General features: G+C 36.7%; 1 protein-coding gene across 1 annotated transcript in view; it reads left to right on the forward strand.

Annotated features, from left to right (window-relative positions):
* Window positions 1–15,380, forward strand: part of EDEM1 (ER degradation enhancing alpha-mannosidase like protein 1) — a 1,151,518-nt gene that overhangs the window by 1,634 nt on the left and 1,134,504 nt on the right. The gene's annotated exons all lie outside the window — the stretch shown is intronic.

Raw genomic sequence — 15,380 nt, forward strand, 5'->3', positions numbered from 1 at the left:
TTTTTAGATTGAAAATGGAAAGGGGGATGAACCTCCCCTCATTGTAGCTTCATTTTAGTGCAAATGACACTGACAATCTTGCATTCATTTGAACCTTTCTTTTATGGACCAGCAGTATTTCTTTAATTAAATTTAGGAAGTACTGAGTAAATGCAAAGGTTAGCAGTGCTTGATTTCTAAAATTCTACTCTAGTTCTTTAAATTTCTTCACAGCATCTGAATTCACAACCACCATCTCTTCCTTTTTTCTGTACGAGACTGTTTCATTAATATTTTCCTTTTCAAAATGTTAGAAATTTTATGTCAGCCTCTATCCTCAATTTTTTTTCTTTTAATGCTTAAAGTTTAATCATATCACTGTTTTCTTGTAACTATGGTAACTGATGTCTCCTAACCTCTGCATGAAGATTTACTGAAGCAGCAATAATTCCCAGTCGTTCACTCTCTCATTCAATCACCAGCGTTCAGAATGTATTTCCTCTTTCTTTATGTTGGCTCTGCACTGCAGCCAGCTTAAAAATGTTCATCATGTGGTTTGCCACTGCAATAAGCTGCTTGTCTCAACACAGTAAATTGTATGAGGACTCCTTTCCTGATGTAAGAAAGTCTTCAAAGTACACCACCATGAGCTTGCTCTCTGTCAGTGAGAAAAACAGTCTTTATTCAAAGAAAAACAATAAAAGTGTTAAAAAACACAAAATTCCCAGCTAAGATAAGCACTTTCAGCTTCTTAAGCCTTCTGCAGATCATGACCCCAAACAGATGAAACACGTTAATGAGGAGGTATATGTAGGATGAGAACAAATATATAAGCCTCTCTTAGGGAACCACCCATTTACTAACATACCCCCTACAGATCCTGGTGAAACAAAGATTTTCGAGCATGCATGTGTAGTGCAATACAGTCTTATATCATATGAAGTGAAAAACATATTAAAAAAGAAGTGGGGTATATTTAGGGTGAATAATGTTCTAACTGCTGTGGGAGACAAACCTGTTTTTATTAGCAAGGTTGGCATGAATATTAAACAACTTATGGAAAATAAGGTGAATTTTCTGATACAATGTGGTCGTGGTACAACACCCTCTGGGAGGTGCTCTCAATGCAGTAAAATTTTTAAAGCACCCCAAACCTACCTATCTAATAAGATAGCATCTAAGGTTATATTTAAGAAAGGTAATGGTTTTACCCCAGTGGTGTACCTTGCTTTATGTGAAACGTGCAATGGATTCTATGTTGGGAAAATAGAGAGGGCTTTGAAAAGCAGAATCTATGAGCACATAAATGACACAAAAGAAGGATACAAATGCATTATATAGGCATTCCCTTGCTTGTTCCAATTTTATAGGTTTTAAATTTGGTATTCTTGATACAGTGGACATAGATTTGGGGGGTTGGGGTGACTGAAAGAATTCATTAAGTAAAAAAGAGTGGTGTGGCAACTCAGAATAGCAGCTAATTTTCCACCAGGTATAAATAATTACTCGACTATTCTTCCAGCCCTGTAAGAAAAAAATCTATGAAACCAAGTATTTTAACATTTTTATATGGATTACTGTGTCTGTTTTTTAGACATATACTGAAGGTATTTAATATATAATAGTTTTCTATTTGTAGCAAGCTAGGTCAGTTTTAATATTAACATTTTGTTTAATATTGTTCACGTGATTTTTTCATGTGATTTTTTTTTACCAAATCATTGGCTCAATTTTATGTATTATGTAACATGTACTGTTATAAAGATGGTTCTCAAATCTGTATTCTGATGAAGTCTTCAATGTGAAAGACTAAAGAGCTTAACCTTGGTGTGTTTTCCTGCAATTAACAGAGTTCGAATACAGGGGTGTTTGGTGCATTTTCTATTTGGTTCCACATACAATCTTATATACATTTAGAGAAGATTATTTATAAGATTACTGTAGAAGGCACCCTTCTAAACTATTTTGGAACTTAGGAGACAGCAAAGGACTAGCTTACCATGATTTATGGAGAGTCAAAACATTAAAGTAATGATTTTTAAACTTGGAAAATTAAAGGATGGAGGTGGATTGTAGTCCACATTTTGCAATTGTGTCCCCCTTTGCTATTTTTTTGATTTTCACTCTTTCAGTACAAAACCTACAGTCCAGATTTTGAAATTCGTTTTTTTTTTTTTTTTTTTTTTTAAATATTGTAAAATCCCTTTCAGTTTTCTTTCAAAATAAAGAATTTGATTAAAGATCTGGTATGTGATGGGGCAAATCTTGTGTTTTATGAGATAAACATGCTCTTTGTAAAGACAGACGCTTGAATATAGCTGACTTGTACGGTACAGAGTATTTGGAAAAAGACAAACCAATTAAGGTCCAGAATGACGCACCACCAGCACTTAAATGTTAAGCACCCCATGCTTATGTTAAGGTTAAGTCCCATGCTAGGCAGTGACATCTGCCTGTATTGGCTAGCAAATTACAGCAGCAGAACAAAACATTTGTTTCTGCCTGCTGCTGTCCATACTCTTAACATGTCCTTAACTGCCGGTTTAAAAAAAAAAAAAAATTGAGCATTGCTAAAATAACTATTTTCATCTGTGTAATTTGAAGATTGAGAATGCTAAAACTCACACGTATGCCATTTAGCGACTTAAAGCTTCACTGGTTTGTCCAAAAAACAAATATTTTAATAGGAACATATGAAAAATATGAAGCAATATCTGAATGCCCTGTGAAAATCTAAGCAGTTGACAGGTATGGAAAGGAGTGTAATCATAACAGACTACACTACAATACCTCTCCGACAGTGCTTGCCAAGTGTTTTATAGCTTTTAAAGCCTGGAAACACTTAGTGATTTTTTTCCCCTTTAATCGGCAGTACATGGAGCAGATGAAGCTCCATGTTCTATAAAGAATAACAATCATCGCACTGAACATAATTTCTTATTGTGTATTCTCAACATGGATTTCTCAACATCCAAGTGTGTTATAAACTGTTACCCAATCATAACTTTGTTTACATCACAAAACAGTACATTATAAAATCCTGCATATGTTATCAGCAAAGTCCTGCGAATAGCAGTAGTAGACACCTTTGATCATCTTTAATAATTTGAAAGGAGAGCATTGTTGTCACATTCTAACAAAGCACAGAAGCCTCTTTATGATACAAGCAGACAAAGAGTACCTTTTAGAAATGTATTAAGTCCAAAATTGGAAAAAATTGCTCACTTTGACATTAGCTATAATATACATTAAATAATGCATTAATTTGTCCTTGCCGTATATAATAAATCAGAACAAGGTCCTTTCCAGGCTTTATAGAAGTAATTTATTTTCTATACATATATGTAGTGGGTAGCAGCAGGATCCAAACTCTACCTTCTCTAACAAAAGAATGCAACGCATATTTACTAGAACAAGATTATGTATTTCATACACAATATATAACAAATCAGTGTTGCTGAAAGCCATGCTTTTTCCATGTGGATATCACATGACTCTTGCCTCTTAACTCATCAACTTCCAGCCACCAACATTGTCCTTTGTAAAATTGGAATTTTCTGGTTTTGTACAAGTGCCCTCGATCTACCTGCACCAGTCTCTTAGTAACAACTTCATTCTGCTTTTCTCCTTATAGATGAGCAAAATATTTTCTGTGCCACCACCAAAATGTGTACCATCAGCACAGTTAGGTTAGTGGAAAAATGCTAACGTTAAATGGCTTACATTATTTTTATCATAAAACACACTATTTGATTTTAAATATAGCCATTTCACTAATAGAAATTCTTTTGCTTCTTTATGTATTATGCAGTTTTTCTTTTTGGCTTTTCCTGGTTAGGGGTCACCACAGCGGAACTCCGGTCCACTAATGATTGGCAGTAGATTTTTATGGTGCCGAGTTGCCAGCCCGACGACCAACCTTCAGTGAAGGCACGCCCATTCACGCATTTCTTTTGGAGGCCACTCGACCGTGGGGAGGACATGCAGACTCCACACAGAAGGCAATCCAGCAGAGAATCGAACAGGAGAACCTCTTGCTGTGAGGCAACAATGCTACTGCTGTACCACCACAGCTTAGATGTATTATGCAGTTTAAAACAGTTTAAAAATACAATAAATGATATATACACACACATATATATATATATATATATATATATATATATATATATATATATATTTGCACCTACATTACAGATATGCAAAAGGAAATGGACAAAAGAGAGGAGGGGTAGATGAGCAACTGAAGCAAAGTTTCCCAGTTACCAGCAAGCAAGTGCACAGAGGTGTGACAAATGATTCATTATGGCTAGACTATAGGAGGTTAGTGGTTACAAATTGGAATTAATGAATACTGCATCTCCTGATTTATTAAACCAAATTGTTCTGTTTATCCATAAATCAGCTTTTGTCACTCATCACAGCCTTCACCCACACTCAAAATTTAATAACTAGTTGACATTGCTAATGAATTTAACTAAAATCATTCTCTTGCTTAATCAACAGTTCTACACAATAAAATGCCATGAACACAACACAGACCAGAAATTCGATATACAAGTCCCCACAGGTATAATAAAAATGTATTACAACTAAAATCCATCTCTCTAGCACCAAACAATCTACCAAGCAAATATCTAAAAATGGCAGCAGAGACCATAGTTTACACAACCTCAATTCTAATAAACCAGTCTATCAATGAATGTTATATGCCTTCAAATGTTAAATTCTCCCCATCCACAAAGGTGGCCATTCTAGTGAACTTACTAATTATAGACCTATTGCTATCCTGTCCCACAACAAAAATACTTATAGGTTCATAGGTTGGTACTAGGCTATCAGCCCCAGGGCCTATACAAGCCTGGCCATAACAATTCCCTGGCTATTTCTTCCCACACTATTTACTTCCCTGGACCCTTGTCTATCAGGGCGACTGACGTGATCCCTGGGGTGAATTTCCTTTCTCCATCCAATCGTCAAGGTTCCTTTTGAAGAGGGCCAATGAGGCACTCTGCTTGACATGTATGGGCAATCTATTCTAGAGTCTGGGGAGTCTCTGGGTCAGGAACCTATCACTCCAGCATGTTTTGTTTATGTTGATGACAAGGTTTAGATCCCTGAAGCATGTAGCTCTGAGGGATTGGGATTTCTTTAAGTGTAGCATGTCCAACAGCTCTGGGTTTGACATGGCCTTGTATGTTAAGCAGAGATCGCCTCTGAGTAGACGATATGTGACAGAGTACAGCTGGAGTTTTTTTTAAAGGCAGTCAGTGTAGGGCATCTGCTTTAGGCCTGTGATTCTTTTAGTGAGGTATTTCTGCAGCCTTTCCAGTTGTTGCAAATGTCTTGAGAGGTACATACCAAACGGGGCATTGTATTCTATAATAGGTCTAATGAGGGATGAGTACAGTGGGACAATGACCTTATTTTTTCTGGATGAAAATCCTTTAGTGATGAGGTGTGCCACATAGAAGGATTTCCTGACTGTTGTGGCGATGTGGTTATGTAAATTATGTAAATTCAGTTCCAGCTCCTTCACTATCACACAAAATGCACTCCTTTCCCCTTCAGAGCATGGTTTTGCCCCTCACAGTACCTTCATTGCCCTCATTAATAGTATTAACACAGGCAAATAATGGCAAATTGCTATCTACTCTCTTTTTTTGATCTATTCAAAGATTTTAACATGGTCTCCCACCCTATACTCATACAAAAACTCTCCCATTTAGGTCTTTACATTTCCTCTCCATCCTGTTTTTTTTTAGTTACCTCTCTGATAGACGCCAGACATTAAAATGGCTCACTGATGTCTTATTCTTTCACCCTTTTTCAGTTGGGTTCCCACAAAGATATGTAAGGGGAGCTAGCCTATTCAGGATATTTGTTAAAGACTTTGATCTAGCAGACAAGTATGATACATTAGCTCAATACAGAGATGATTCTATCATCAGTGCAGCAAACCGCCTTGACTACCTACCAAAACTGACTCAAGAATCTTTTACCGCTATAAAAAACTGTCTGACTACCTCCCAGTTTTTCCTAAACCTTATTAAACAAAGCTAATTCTTTTCACTCCCAAACAACTCACAATAAAGAAAAGAATATTTCTCTATTACCTCTTCCAGCAGTAACAAAATAGAGCTTGTCACACAAACCAAACTATTAAGTTTATATAGATGACTACCTCAAGTTTGACTTCTACATTCAACATACACTGGAAAAAAAAAACATACTTAACACTGCAAGATGTCATATCACCATTAAATTTTCCTCTACATAGCATCAATACTGACAAACATCCAACTAACGCAGCAAAACAAACCCATGCAGTACTTTAATAGGGTCATAAAATTTGCAGTCATCCTCCCAATAGATCACACATACCTCCAGTGGGCTTGAACTACCTCACAAACTCATGTGCTCCCAACTGCCTACAATCCGTAATCTAATAAACAAGTTAAATGACTGTCCATCTCTAGCCAACTTTGTACAACTATATAACCCAAGAAGATTGTGATCTTTGGAGAAAGACCTGCTACTTGCATCAGAATTTAACTTTGCATGCTTTTCTCTCTACTTCCATCAAGTGTCAAAAACCTAGAACTCCATCCTCCTAACAGTAAAAACCTAGAACTCCATCATCCTAACAGTAAGGCAGAATTACTCTCTAAAGTCAAACTACAGCTGAAGTCTCACTTACTCCAGGTTCTTTAAATGTGCTGCTCCATATTAGCACTTCCTCCATATCCTTCTCTTACCTGCACTGTAACTCCCCCCCCCTTCACCCTTAACTATCCGTCCTCCAATTCTCAACTCTGGCAGACTCACCACTATGCCTCTTGTAAGACATTTTGCTTTCTTTTGAAAATAGCAATAATATGGTTGCCTGTTTACGCTATCAAAATTAGAATGTTTTCCCTCGTATGAAAAATGTTGTAAATGCAATTAAATATTGTTGTCTTTCAAACTTAGTGTCACTGTGTCTATTACTGTTTGTACATTGGAGCCTTACTCCCAGGCCACCATGGAAAATGGGACCTGTGCTCAGTTTGATTTTCCTGGTAAATAAAAGTGAGAGATAAAATTAAATAACTAAATAATTAAATAATGGAATCAAGGGGAGATACCTCTGTGCTGAGATGTTGGGTTAGCTGAGTGTACTAGGTATTAATAGATATTACTTATTAAGTCTAGTTACACAAAGTCAGGATGAAGTGCTAGATGCAAGGATAAGTGAAGCCCCACAGTAATGGATATGACAATTGACAAAGTGTACAGCAACCTTTCATGATTGAGGAAGATGTTCTCAAAGGTAGGTCCTTTAGGATGGGGATGCGATTTTAATGTTTGAAACATATTTGCTGGTCTTTCTATAATGCTGAGTGGTTCAGTATAGAACTAATTCAAATGATAAATACAAAGTTACACAAAATTAGAGAGTACTATTTTAATTAGAAACTGACATTCTTGGTTACAGTATTCAATAATACAATTCTGAGGCAAGGTGTTTAATACAATACAGACTGTGCAGATGGAGAAGAGAGATGGCAACAGAAGCAATTTGAAAGTGTCCACAAGCCAGAACAGCTGTACTATTCTAGTGGCTCTACTTTCTTAAGAAATACCCATAATCAATCCCAAGGAACATAACCCTTTCAGTCACAGAAACTCTCTCCATCTTTATGTCATCGGCAAAGATTCCATCTGCAAAGTGTGTGTCTTACATAGCAATACAGTCAAAGACCTCTGATCAGACACTGATGTATGCAAACATCCTGCAGAGAGATGCTGCTCCTGTAGCTAAACCATGATTATTTACTCTTATCTGCCAATTCATCCCAACGCTGCACAGTTAAGAAGCTATTCTTTACTCCAAACTGCCAGAACCAAAACATTCATCATCACATTGCATAGTTTTCCCCATATCTGTTATATGCTTCACATTTTCTCACTCAAAATTAGCGGCTGGAAAGAAAGTCTTCAAATATAGACATAAGCTTACTTCTCAAGGCTATGTTTCCCATATATAAGAAATGGTTTCAGTATATTCTAAAATCAGTTCACTTCTCTGTACATTATGAAACTCAGTGCAAGGACAAATTAAATTTTACTTTGATGTTAATTCAGTTTTTAATATAATAAATGCCTTCAGTGATAGCTTTATCTGTAATGGAAAATCAAACATATTAGTCTTGCAGAATCACTCAGTCTGCTTATGAGAGAGTCAAACAAATAAATGCATAGTGTGTGTGATCTCTACACTCCACCCAATGGATCAAGATGGTCATGCAGAGAATGAATTCAAGGAAAGTACTGCTGGAGGTGCGCCATTGGCATCAATCAAACTGCACTAAATGTACAGCAAAGAAAATTATTCTAACAAAAGATGCTCAGAACAACATACCAGAATGTAGGTATGTGTGAATTATGCTAAAGTGCATTTGTTTGCTTTAGTAGCTGGTTTTATATCAGTTCTATCCAGTCAGACCTGGAAATTTGAATTTTTAGTATAAAACGACAGCTCCAGCTGACTGTACTATAACAGTAACTCTGCAGACTTTTGCTAGATACCAAAAGCTCCAGTGAATAGGAAAAGTTCAACAAAATAATGCTTTTAATGATTAGGGTGGTCTCAGGCATGGCTGATTTGAAGGCTGCCAATGTGGCTACTAAAATACTAAAACAGACAATGAAAATTGCATCATCCAGATCAGTTTTAAGAAATTTGTGGTAAACCTGTCTTCACAAGTCCAGAAATATCATGTGTAAGAAATTACCACCAAGAAGCAAATTACTACACTTACAAAGAAAAAAATGTTAGGGGAGGGGGGGTATACGGAAGGCATGTACAACAGACAGCGCTCTAATAATGTCAGGATGGGTGGTGCATGTAAAGCTAAGAGGGAATGCTGCAGTCTTTTTTAAGCTCTCTCAACAAGACATTACCAATCTGCACATCTACGGAAATCACTCTCATCGAACCTTAATGCCTCTACCCTAGGTAGACAACCTTCCATACACAATCAACTTTAAACTCCGTAATTTGGAAGTCAGATAACCCCTATTAGGAAAAACCAAACTTTAAACTCCGTAATTTGGAAGTCAGAAAAACCAAGGAGGGGAGAGGCTTTATGATTTCTGAATTTGCTGTATACTTCAGCACTTATCTTTAACAGTGAAGGAGAAAATCGTTTTCTATGAGATGATTGTGTGCTGCAGAATAATGTGGAGGTGCTTCAAATACCCTGCAATCCTGGTACTGAAACAGCTACACAGGGAAGTATAGTCATTCAAGAACTACATCAAGTTGTCTACTCACTATCTGGTCATCTCACAGTAAGTACCTCTGCCATGTCAACGGACATCTTACTGGATGAGTGGGCCCTCGAAACTTGCGGCAATCCCACTGAAAGTGCTGCATAACTTCTCCATTCATCTTCTTCAGTACTGAATGTGTGTGATGAAATCTCCAGCACAGCTACCCACAAGATTGAGATTTACATACATCTGCATCTGTCAATTTCCTTACATTATTAAAGGAACCACAAAGTCCTTCACTACACAATTAAAATTACATTTGTTCTGAAGAAGTTTCATTATATTTAGTTTGGAAAACGTATTATTACAGTGGTCTATTTATATTTGTTTTGTGTGGCATAGCACTGTGTGGTTTCAAATTTGTGGTTCTTGCTTTAGTATGCCACTTGCTTCCTTTGGGAGTTCTTACATCATGAATGTGGTGAAATGAAAACATTCTGGCAGTGTTTCAGACCACAGCACCTATCCATTTACTGGACCATGTACCAAGAGTACTAAACTATCCACATCCAACAAAATTCTGTGTATTGGAATTACCAAAGAGATGTCTTCATTATCCTGTACTTCTAAGTGTTCTCTCAGAATACTTTAAGTAAACCCAGTCCAATTAACTCAGGTACACTTACCTGCTGTTCTACATACATTGTTTACATGATCCTTTTAATTTTTTGCAAAAGAGATTCATCACACAATGTGAGGACCTTACATTTGATCATAAGACACTCATTACTGAAAGTTACTTTGCACAGAAATAATCCAGTGGGTTTCAGCAGCAAGAGTTAAAGATTGCCAAGAGGTTTAGTATATGCAGTTTTCATAAATGGACTGATCTGGTCTGTTAACATTTAGTCTAGCTGATTCCTGAAAAAAAGTGCACTGATACTAGTTAGGAAAGGGCTCCCACCAACTCTGGTGGATGAGGCCTCGGTTTAATGTCTCATCTGAAGGACAACACACTAAGTAAGTGTAGCACTCCCCCCCACCCTCCAATGCTGCACATAAGTGTCAGCAAAACATGTCTCTAAGGTGTGGGAATAAAATCCACACCCTTCTGCACCTAAGGTGAGTATGCTAGTCATTATACCACCGACTCTGCATAAAGTTATCAGTTACAGCAGTGACCCTTTGAAGCCCTTAAAAGCCTGATATACTGGCCCTTTAATATTTAAATATGAAACCACTAAGTACATATGTGAACCCAAAGCAATTTTCTGTATTACCTCCTCCCCAGAAGTTATGTGACTGCATTAGTTTTCTGAGAGTCAATGAAGATTGGTGTAGAGAAACCAATGTTTTGCTTATGCATTGAAAAAAAATGCTCCATTTGTGGGTCATGAGAAACAAACCTGGAAAGCTTTTAGTCTACATTTTAAAACAAAGGGGAGACAAAAATGCAAGCCAGCCCTAAAGTGGTCATCAGAACCTCTGAGTATTTATTTCTCTTCCTTTAGAGACAGTGCTATGAAGATTAAGTACATTGCTACCCGAGTTAAATCACTGCTTATTTTACAGTTTAAACTGACCCATGTCAATATTACCATAGATGATAGTCTAAAATTCAACAAACATATCCCTCATAATTAAAAAAGTTCACTGTAAACATGGCTCACTCTACAGGGCAAAATCTTTTCTTATCAACAAAGCCAGAGGAGCTATTTCCAGATCTCACCTACTATCTGTCCTCCTTTATTACTCTCAGATCTTTACCAACCTGTACAGAACTAACTTGAATAACCTAGAAAGCTGCTATAACAAAATAGCTAAATTTGACATTAATTTACCCCGTAAGTCTCACCATTGTTATGCCCTACATCATCTCAAATGGACTGAACTACCTAGCCTGTCATCTGTCAACCAACTAACCACTGCTCAGAGTCTAATCCACAGATCAAACAATTGCCCTGCTCTCACTTATCTAGTTCAACAAAACTTCATCAGATCCCTTAGATCATCTGACAAATTAATTCTAAAGGTAACTAAATCTAATAACTTCTACAAAGATTCCCTCTACTCAAACAAAATAGCCAATACATGGAACTCACTTCCCCAACACATTCTAAAAAACCCAGACAGTCATAAGTTCAAAGTACTACTTAAAGAACACTAATACGCACTGGCTATACTCTTGTACAGTTTCAGGACAATTATTACTATCTGCTGTTATTTATACTCTCTAACCTTTTTTGTAATTTCTACAAATCTTTGTATTATGCTTTAATGTAAGATATATATTATGTTCAATTATATAATTTTTAAATCCACTTTTTATCTTTTCCAATAATTATTGTATTTACTTTGTTGTAACTTTTAACTATTTTGTTCAGAGATTCTCTCCCCGGGTCTCCGCTGAAAATAGGCTACTTGGCCCAGACGGACATTACCCTGTTAACAAATATAAATAAGTAAATGTGTCTAATGTGAATGCCTTGATCAGAGCAAGATACACAAACATTCAGGCAATGCCAAGTAGTAAAGCTCTGGGAAGAGGCTTCTCCATCCAAAACGTAAGATGTTAATCAAACCATATACCATTTGCCAAACTTGAATGAAGAAATGGAGGAATCTATGATATTTTTTTTCTGTATACACTTTAACAGCCGTTTCTCCCACATCTGGGAAATACAGTCTAAAAATGAGCAGTCCCCTTATCTGAAATGCAGAGAAAAAAGAATTATTAAAAAATCCAGGCTATGTGATTGAAAACCATAGTCCCTTCATGTTACTGGCACTCCCTCAGCAGGACCCTTAATGGGAAAGTACATTAAAAACAACTTGTTCACCATGGTGAACTTATTCTATGCAACAAAATAGAAAACGTGAGCCCCAACCAATGACACAAAGTGACTAAACTTGCTTTGAACTTAATTCAGACTGGTTGCACACCTACAATCAAGAGAAGTTTTATTTAACTTGTCATCTGGGGGGGGGGTCCTTCCATAATAAACGTTTGGAAAAACTTAGCACATTATTCATATGACAAAACCTGAAAATATGCAGTAATGCATATCAGGCAAAGTAAAAAATAAAAACATGAAGACTACTGGAAGAACAGGAAGGCAACTCAGTAGAATGTGGGTGAAGATCACAGCAACTGTAAGCAGGAAATAGTACTATAGCATCTACTGCAAAATGCAGAAAATAAATGTAAGATCAATCTGCAATAATACATTAATCAAATTATTGGGAAAACGGAAACCACACAGGCTAAGCAAAGCTATAAGAGGTGAGAAAAGCCTGTGGTTAAGACAGAACAAGTCAAACAAGGAAAACCAGTGCTAACAAAATAGTAATAGCTGATAGGAAGGAAGGTCATGTAACAGTAGTAGTTTTGGGAGATAGTCTTTTTGTCAAGTTTCTGAGGTTCAGTTTAGGTTTATATAACTTGTATAGAAAGAATAAATGAATCAAGATAGTTTAGAAAGTAATGACAAATCCAGGTCAATTTTCAGTCAAGGACTGAACAGCCCCAGGAGAGGGAAGAAATTATTTAAAAAAAAATGTTCTTTTCAAGGGTGGGCACCTGCAGAGATGCATTATAATGGAACTAAAGATAACATGAAATTACCTCCAACTGAGACATGTAGAACTACTTGTCTCATTCAAAATCCAGCTAGTGCAAGTCAATTTCAATGAATACATTTCAGAATTCTGTAGTCAGTTATGTACCAGAAATATGTTTTTCCAGCATTAGGGAGAAATATACATATAGGGTGCATTTTTTTTTTTTACAAACGTCATTTACTTAAACTGGGTTTGTCAACTTAATTTTGATCCAACATACTTTAAGATCAGTATTTGGTGGGGAAAATGAGATTTCCCTTTTCCCCAGTGTTGTGATAGCTCAGTTGACATACAAGTAGGAGGAGAAGCAGTAAAAACGTTTTTTTTTCTTTTTGTATTTTGAGCCAGTTTTGGTTCAATGATTTTTTTTTTTTTTATGTTTTGTCATTTAATGGATTTTAGTTTGATTTAATGAACTATATTTTATACAAAACACACAGACATACGATATATTGTATATTATATATATATATATAATATCATGTGTGGGTGTGTGGCTGTGTATATGTCTGTGTGTAGATATTTGTGTGCGTCTGCTTAAAAAGATCTAAACCTAAAACATCAATTGAAAAGAGAAAACAAACATCAACAGAATACTAGAGAATGGCATATTTCCCAACCCCAGCAAAGACCTTTCACAAATGCGTCAAAACTCCAAGTACTCCAAATGAAAAGGACAGTTGTGCAAGTTGAACTTACCATAACAGTAGATATTTGAATGATCCCTGCCACAATAAGCTTGGCTATATGGGTTACATCTTTCTAAGGATGTAACAGCTTGCCAGCTTACAAAGCTTCAGGGTACCCTCTATGTACCCAAAATGTCAAGTAGCTCAAGCTGAGCTGAATAAAAGACAAGCTTGGGCACAAATCCCTTCAGAGCTTTCCTGCCAGCAGTAAGAGAGGCTGAACCCTGAAAGGACAATCCCAGGCACAAAAATAAATAAATCCACACCTTAGCATAAAAAACACCAAACCAAGGGGAGTTGAGGGAAGAACCACCTACTGCAGCATTGATCATTTGAACATCTACTATCATGGCAAGTTCAGCTTGTACAATTGTGCTATGTTCATCATTTTGATCACTGCTGCAGTAACCTTATCTATACCTTTACTAACTATATGTAGATGGTGGAAGGAGAGTCACAAGGGGATGAGAATTACTATCGTCTCTAAAGAGCTGGCATCCTTCAACAATAATCTCGTGGAACTAGAGAGAGACTTTTTACTAACAGGTCGCACTAACAATGTTATTTAGCATTCCAACACCCATCATTAACTTAACTTAAATCACAAGGAATGACATTTATCAGAGAGAATATAGGAGGTTAAACAGAATAAAAGGGACATTTCCCTGACCCCTTTAGTGAAAATAGGAAAAAAATCATGGCTATTAAATACACCACAAACTATCAGGAAATACAAAGAGCATTCCTGAACAACTGGATGTTAATAAAAGACAATAGGTAGCTTGGGGGGGGGGGGGTAATAAAAGAATACTCAGGCTGCACCCACAAAGAAAGCTAAGAGCACCAGGATTTTTTTTAAGAAAAAAACACTTTCCTCACAGCTGGCCTGAACCATTAAAGTTTGCCCCTTTGACTGCAGATTCTGTCCACTCAAGATTAGCCTCAACCAGTTAACCTGTCCCTCCGCTGGCAAGCTATACTCAAATTAAGATAAAGTAGTGTCAAGGCAAAGCTGTAGTATGCAGAGGAGAGTGCAGAGGCTGTCAAGATTTCTACATGTGCAAAATGATCAATAAACTGAAAAAGTAGGATAGCACAATATACGCCTGAGACTGGACCCAGAATCACAAGGAACCCGCTTGCTAAGAATTTACAGGAATTCCCTGACTATGTCATTGTTTTTTTTTTTTTGTTTGTTTTGTTTTTTTTTAATATTGGACACCGTTGATTCTGACCACCTTCTAGGGAAAAAAAATGTATGCTTGAGGAAAAAAACTGTCTTGGAAAATTAGACTCAATGCCAATACAGCCCCTTGCCTCAATTCTAGTTGTTTGATCCACTGCATTTGATCCACTGCATCTTGGTCTTGAAAAGACTTGACCACAAGTCATTTTGCTCTTCTCTACACTCATCCAGCCTTACACTCCCAGCCATGGTCTCCGTAGCTCTCAACAGAACCTACTGCAAGTCTACAAGCCCAACAAAAATATTGGTAAACCGCTCTACAGCTACTCCGTTGCAAATGCTTGGAACAAACTACCACTACATGTCAGATCTATAACTCCAGCTCCTTCAAAATAGCACTAAAAGATATCTACTGTAAGTCATGGTCATGCCTTCACAATGACCCAGCATAACTTATTTTCCTGTCATCTATAGTTTCTGCCTGCTTCTCCTTCTCTCTATGCAGCATCTTCTATAAAATGAATAAACTCTAATCTAACTGTTGACCCTTAGCTTCTATCATTGTAGTGTTTCACTTACTTCTTATCTATATAGCTTTTTTACCTACTTACTACCTGGGATTTTCTATTTTTTTACTCTACACTCAA

This window comes from Protopterus annectens, chromosome 7.part0 (assembly GCF_019279795.1).
Source record: "Protopterus annectens isolate FY-2018-M chromosome 7.part0, PAN1.0, whole genome shotgun sequence".
Taxonomy (NCBI): domain Eukaryota; kingdom Metazoa; phylum Chordata; order Ceratodontiformes; family Protopteridae; genus Protopterus; species Protopterus annectens.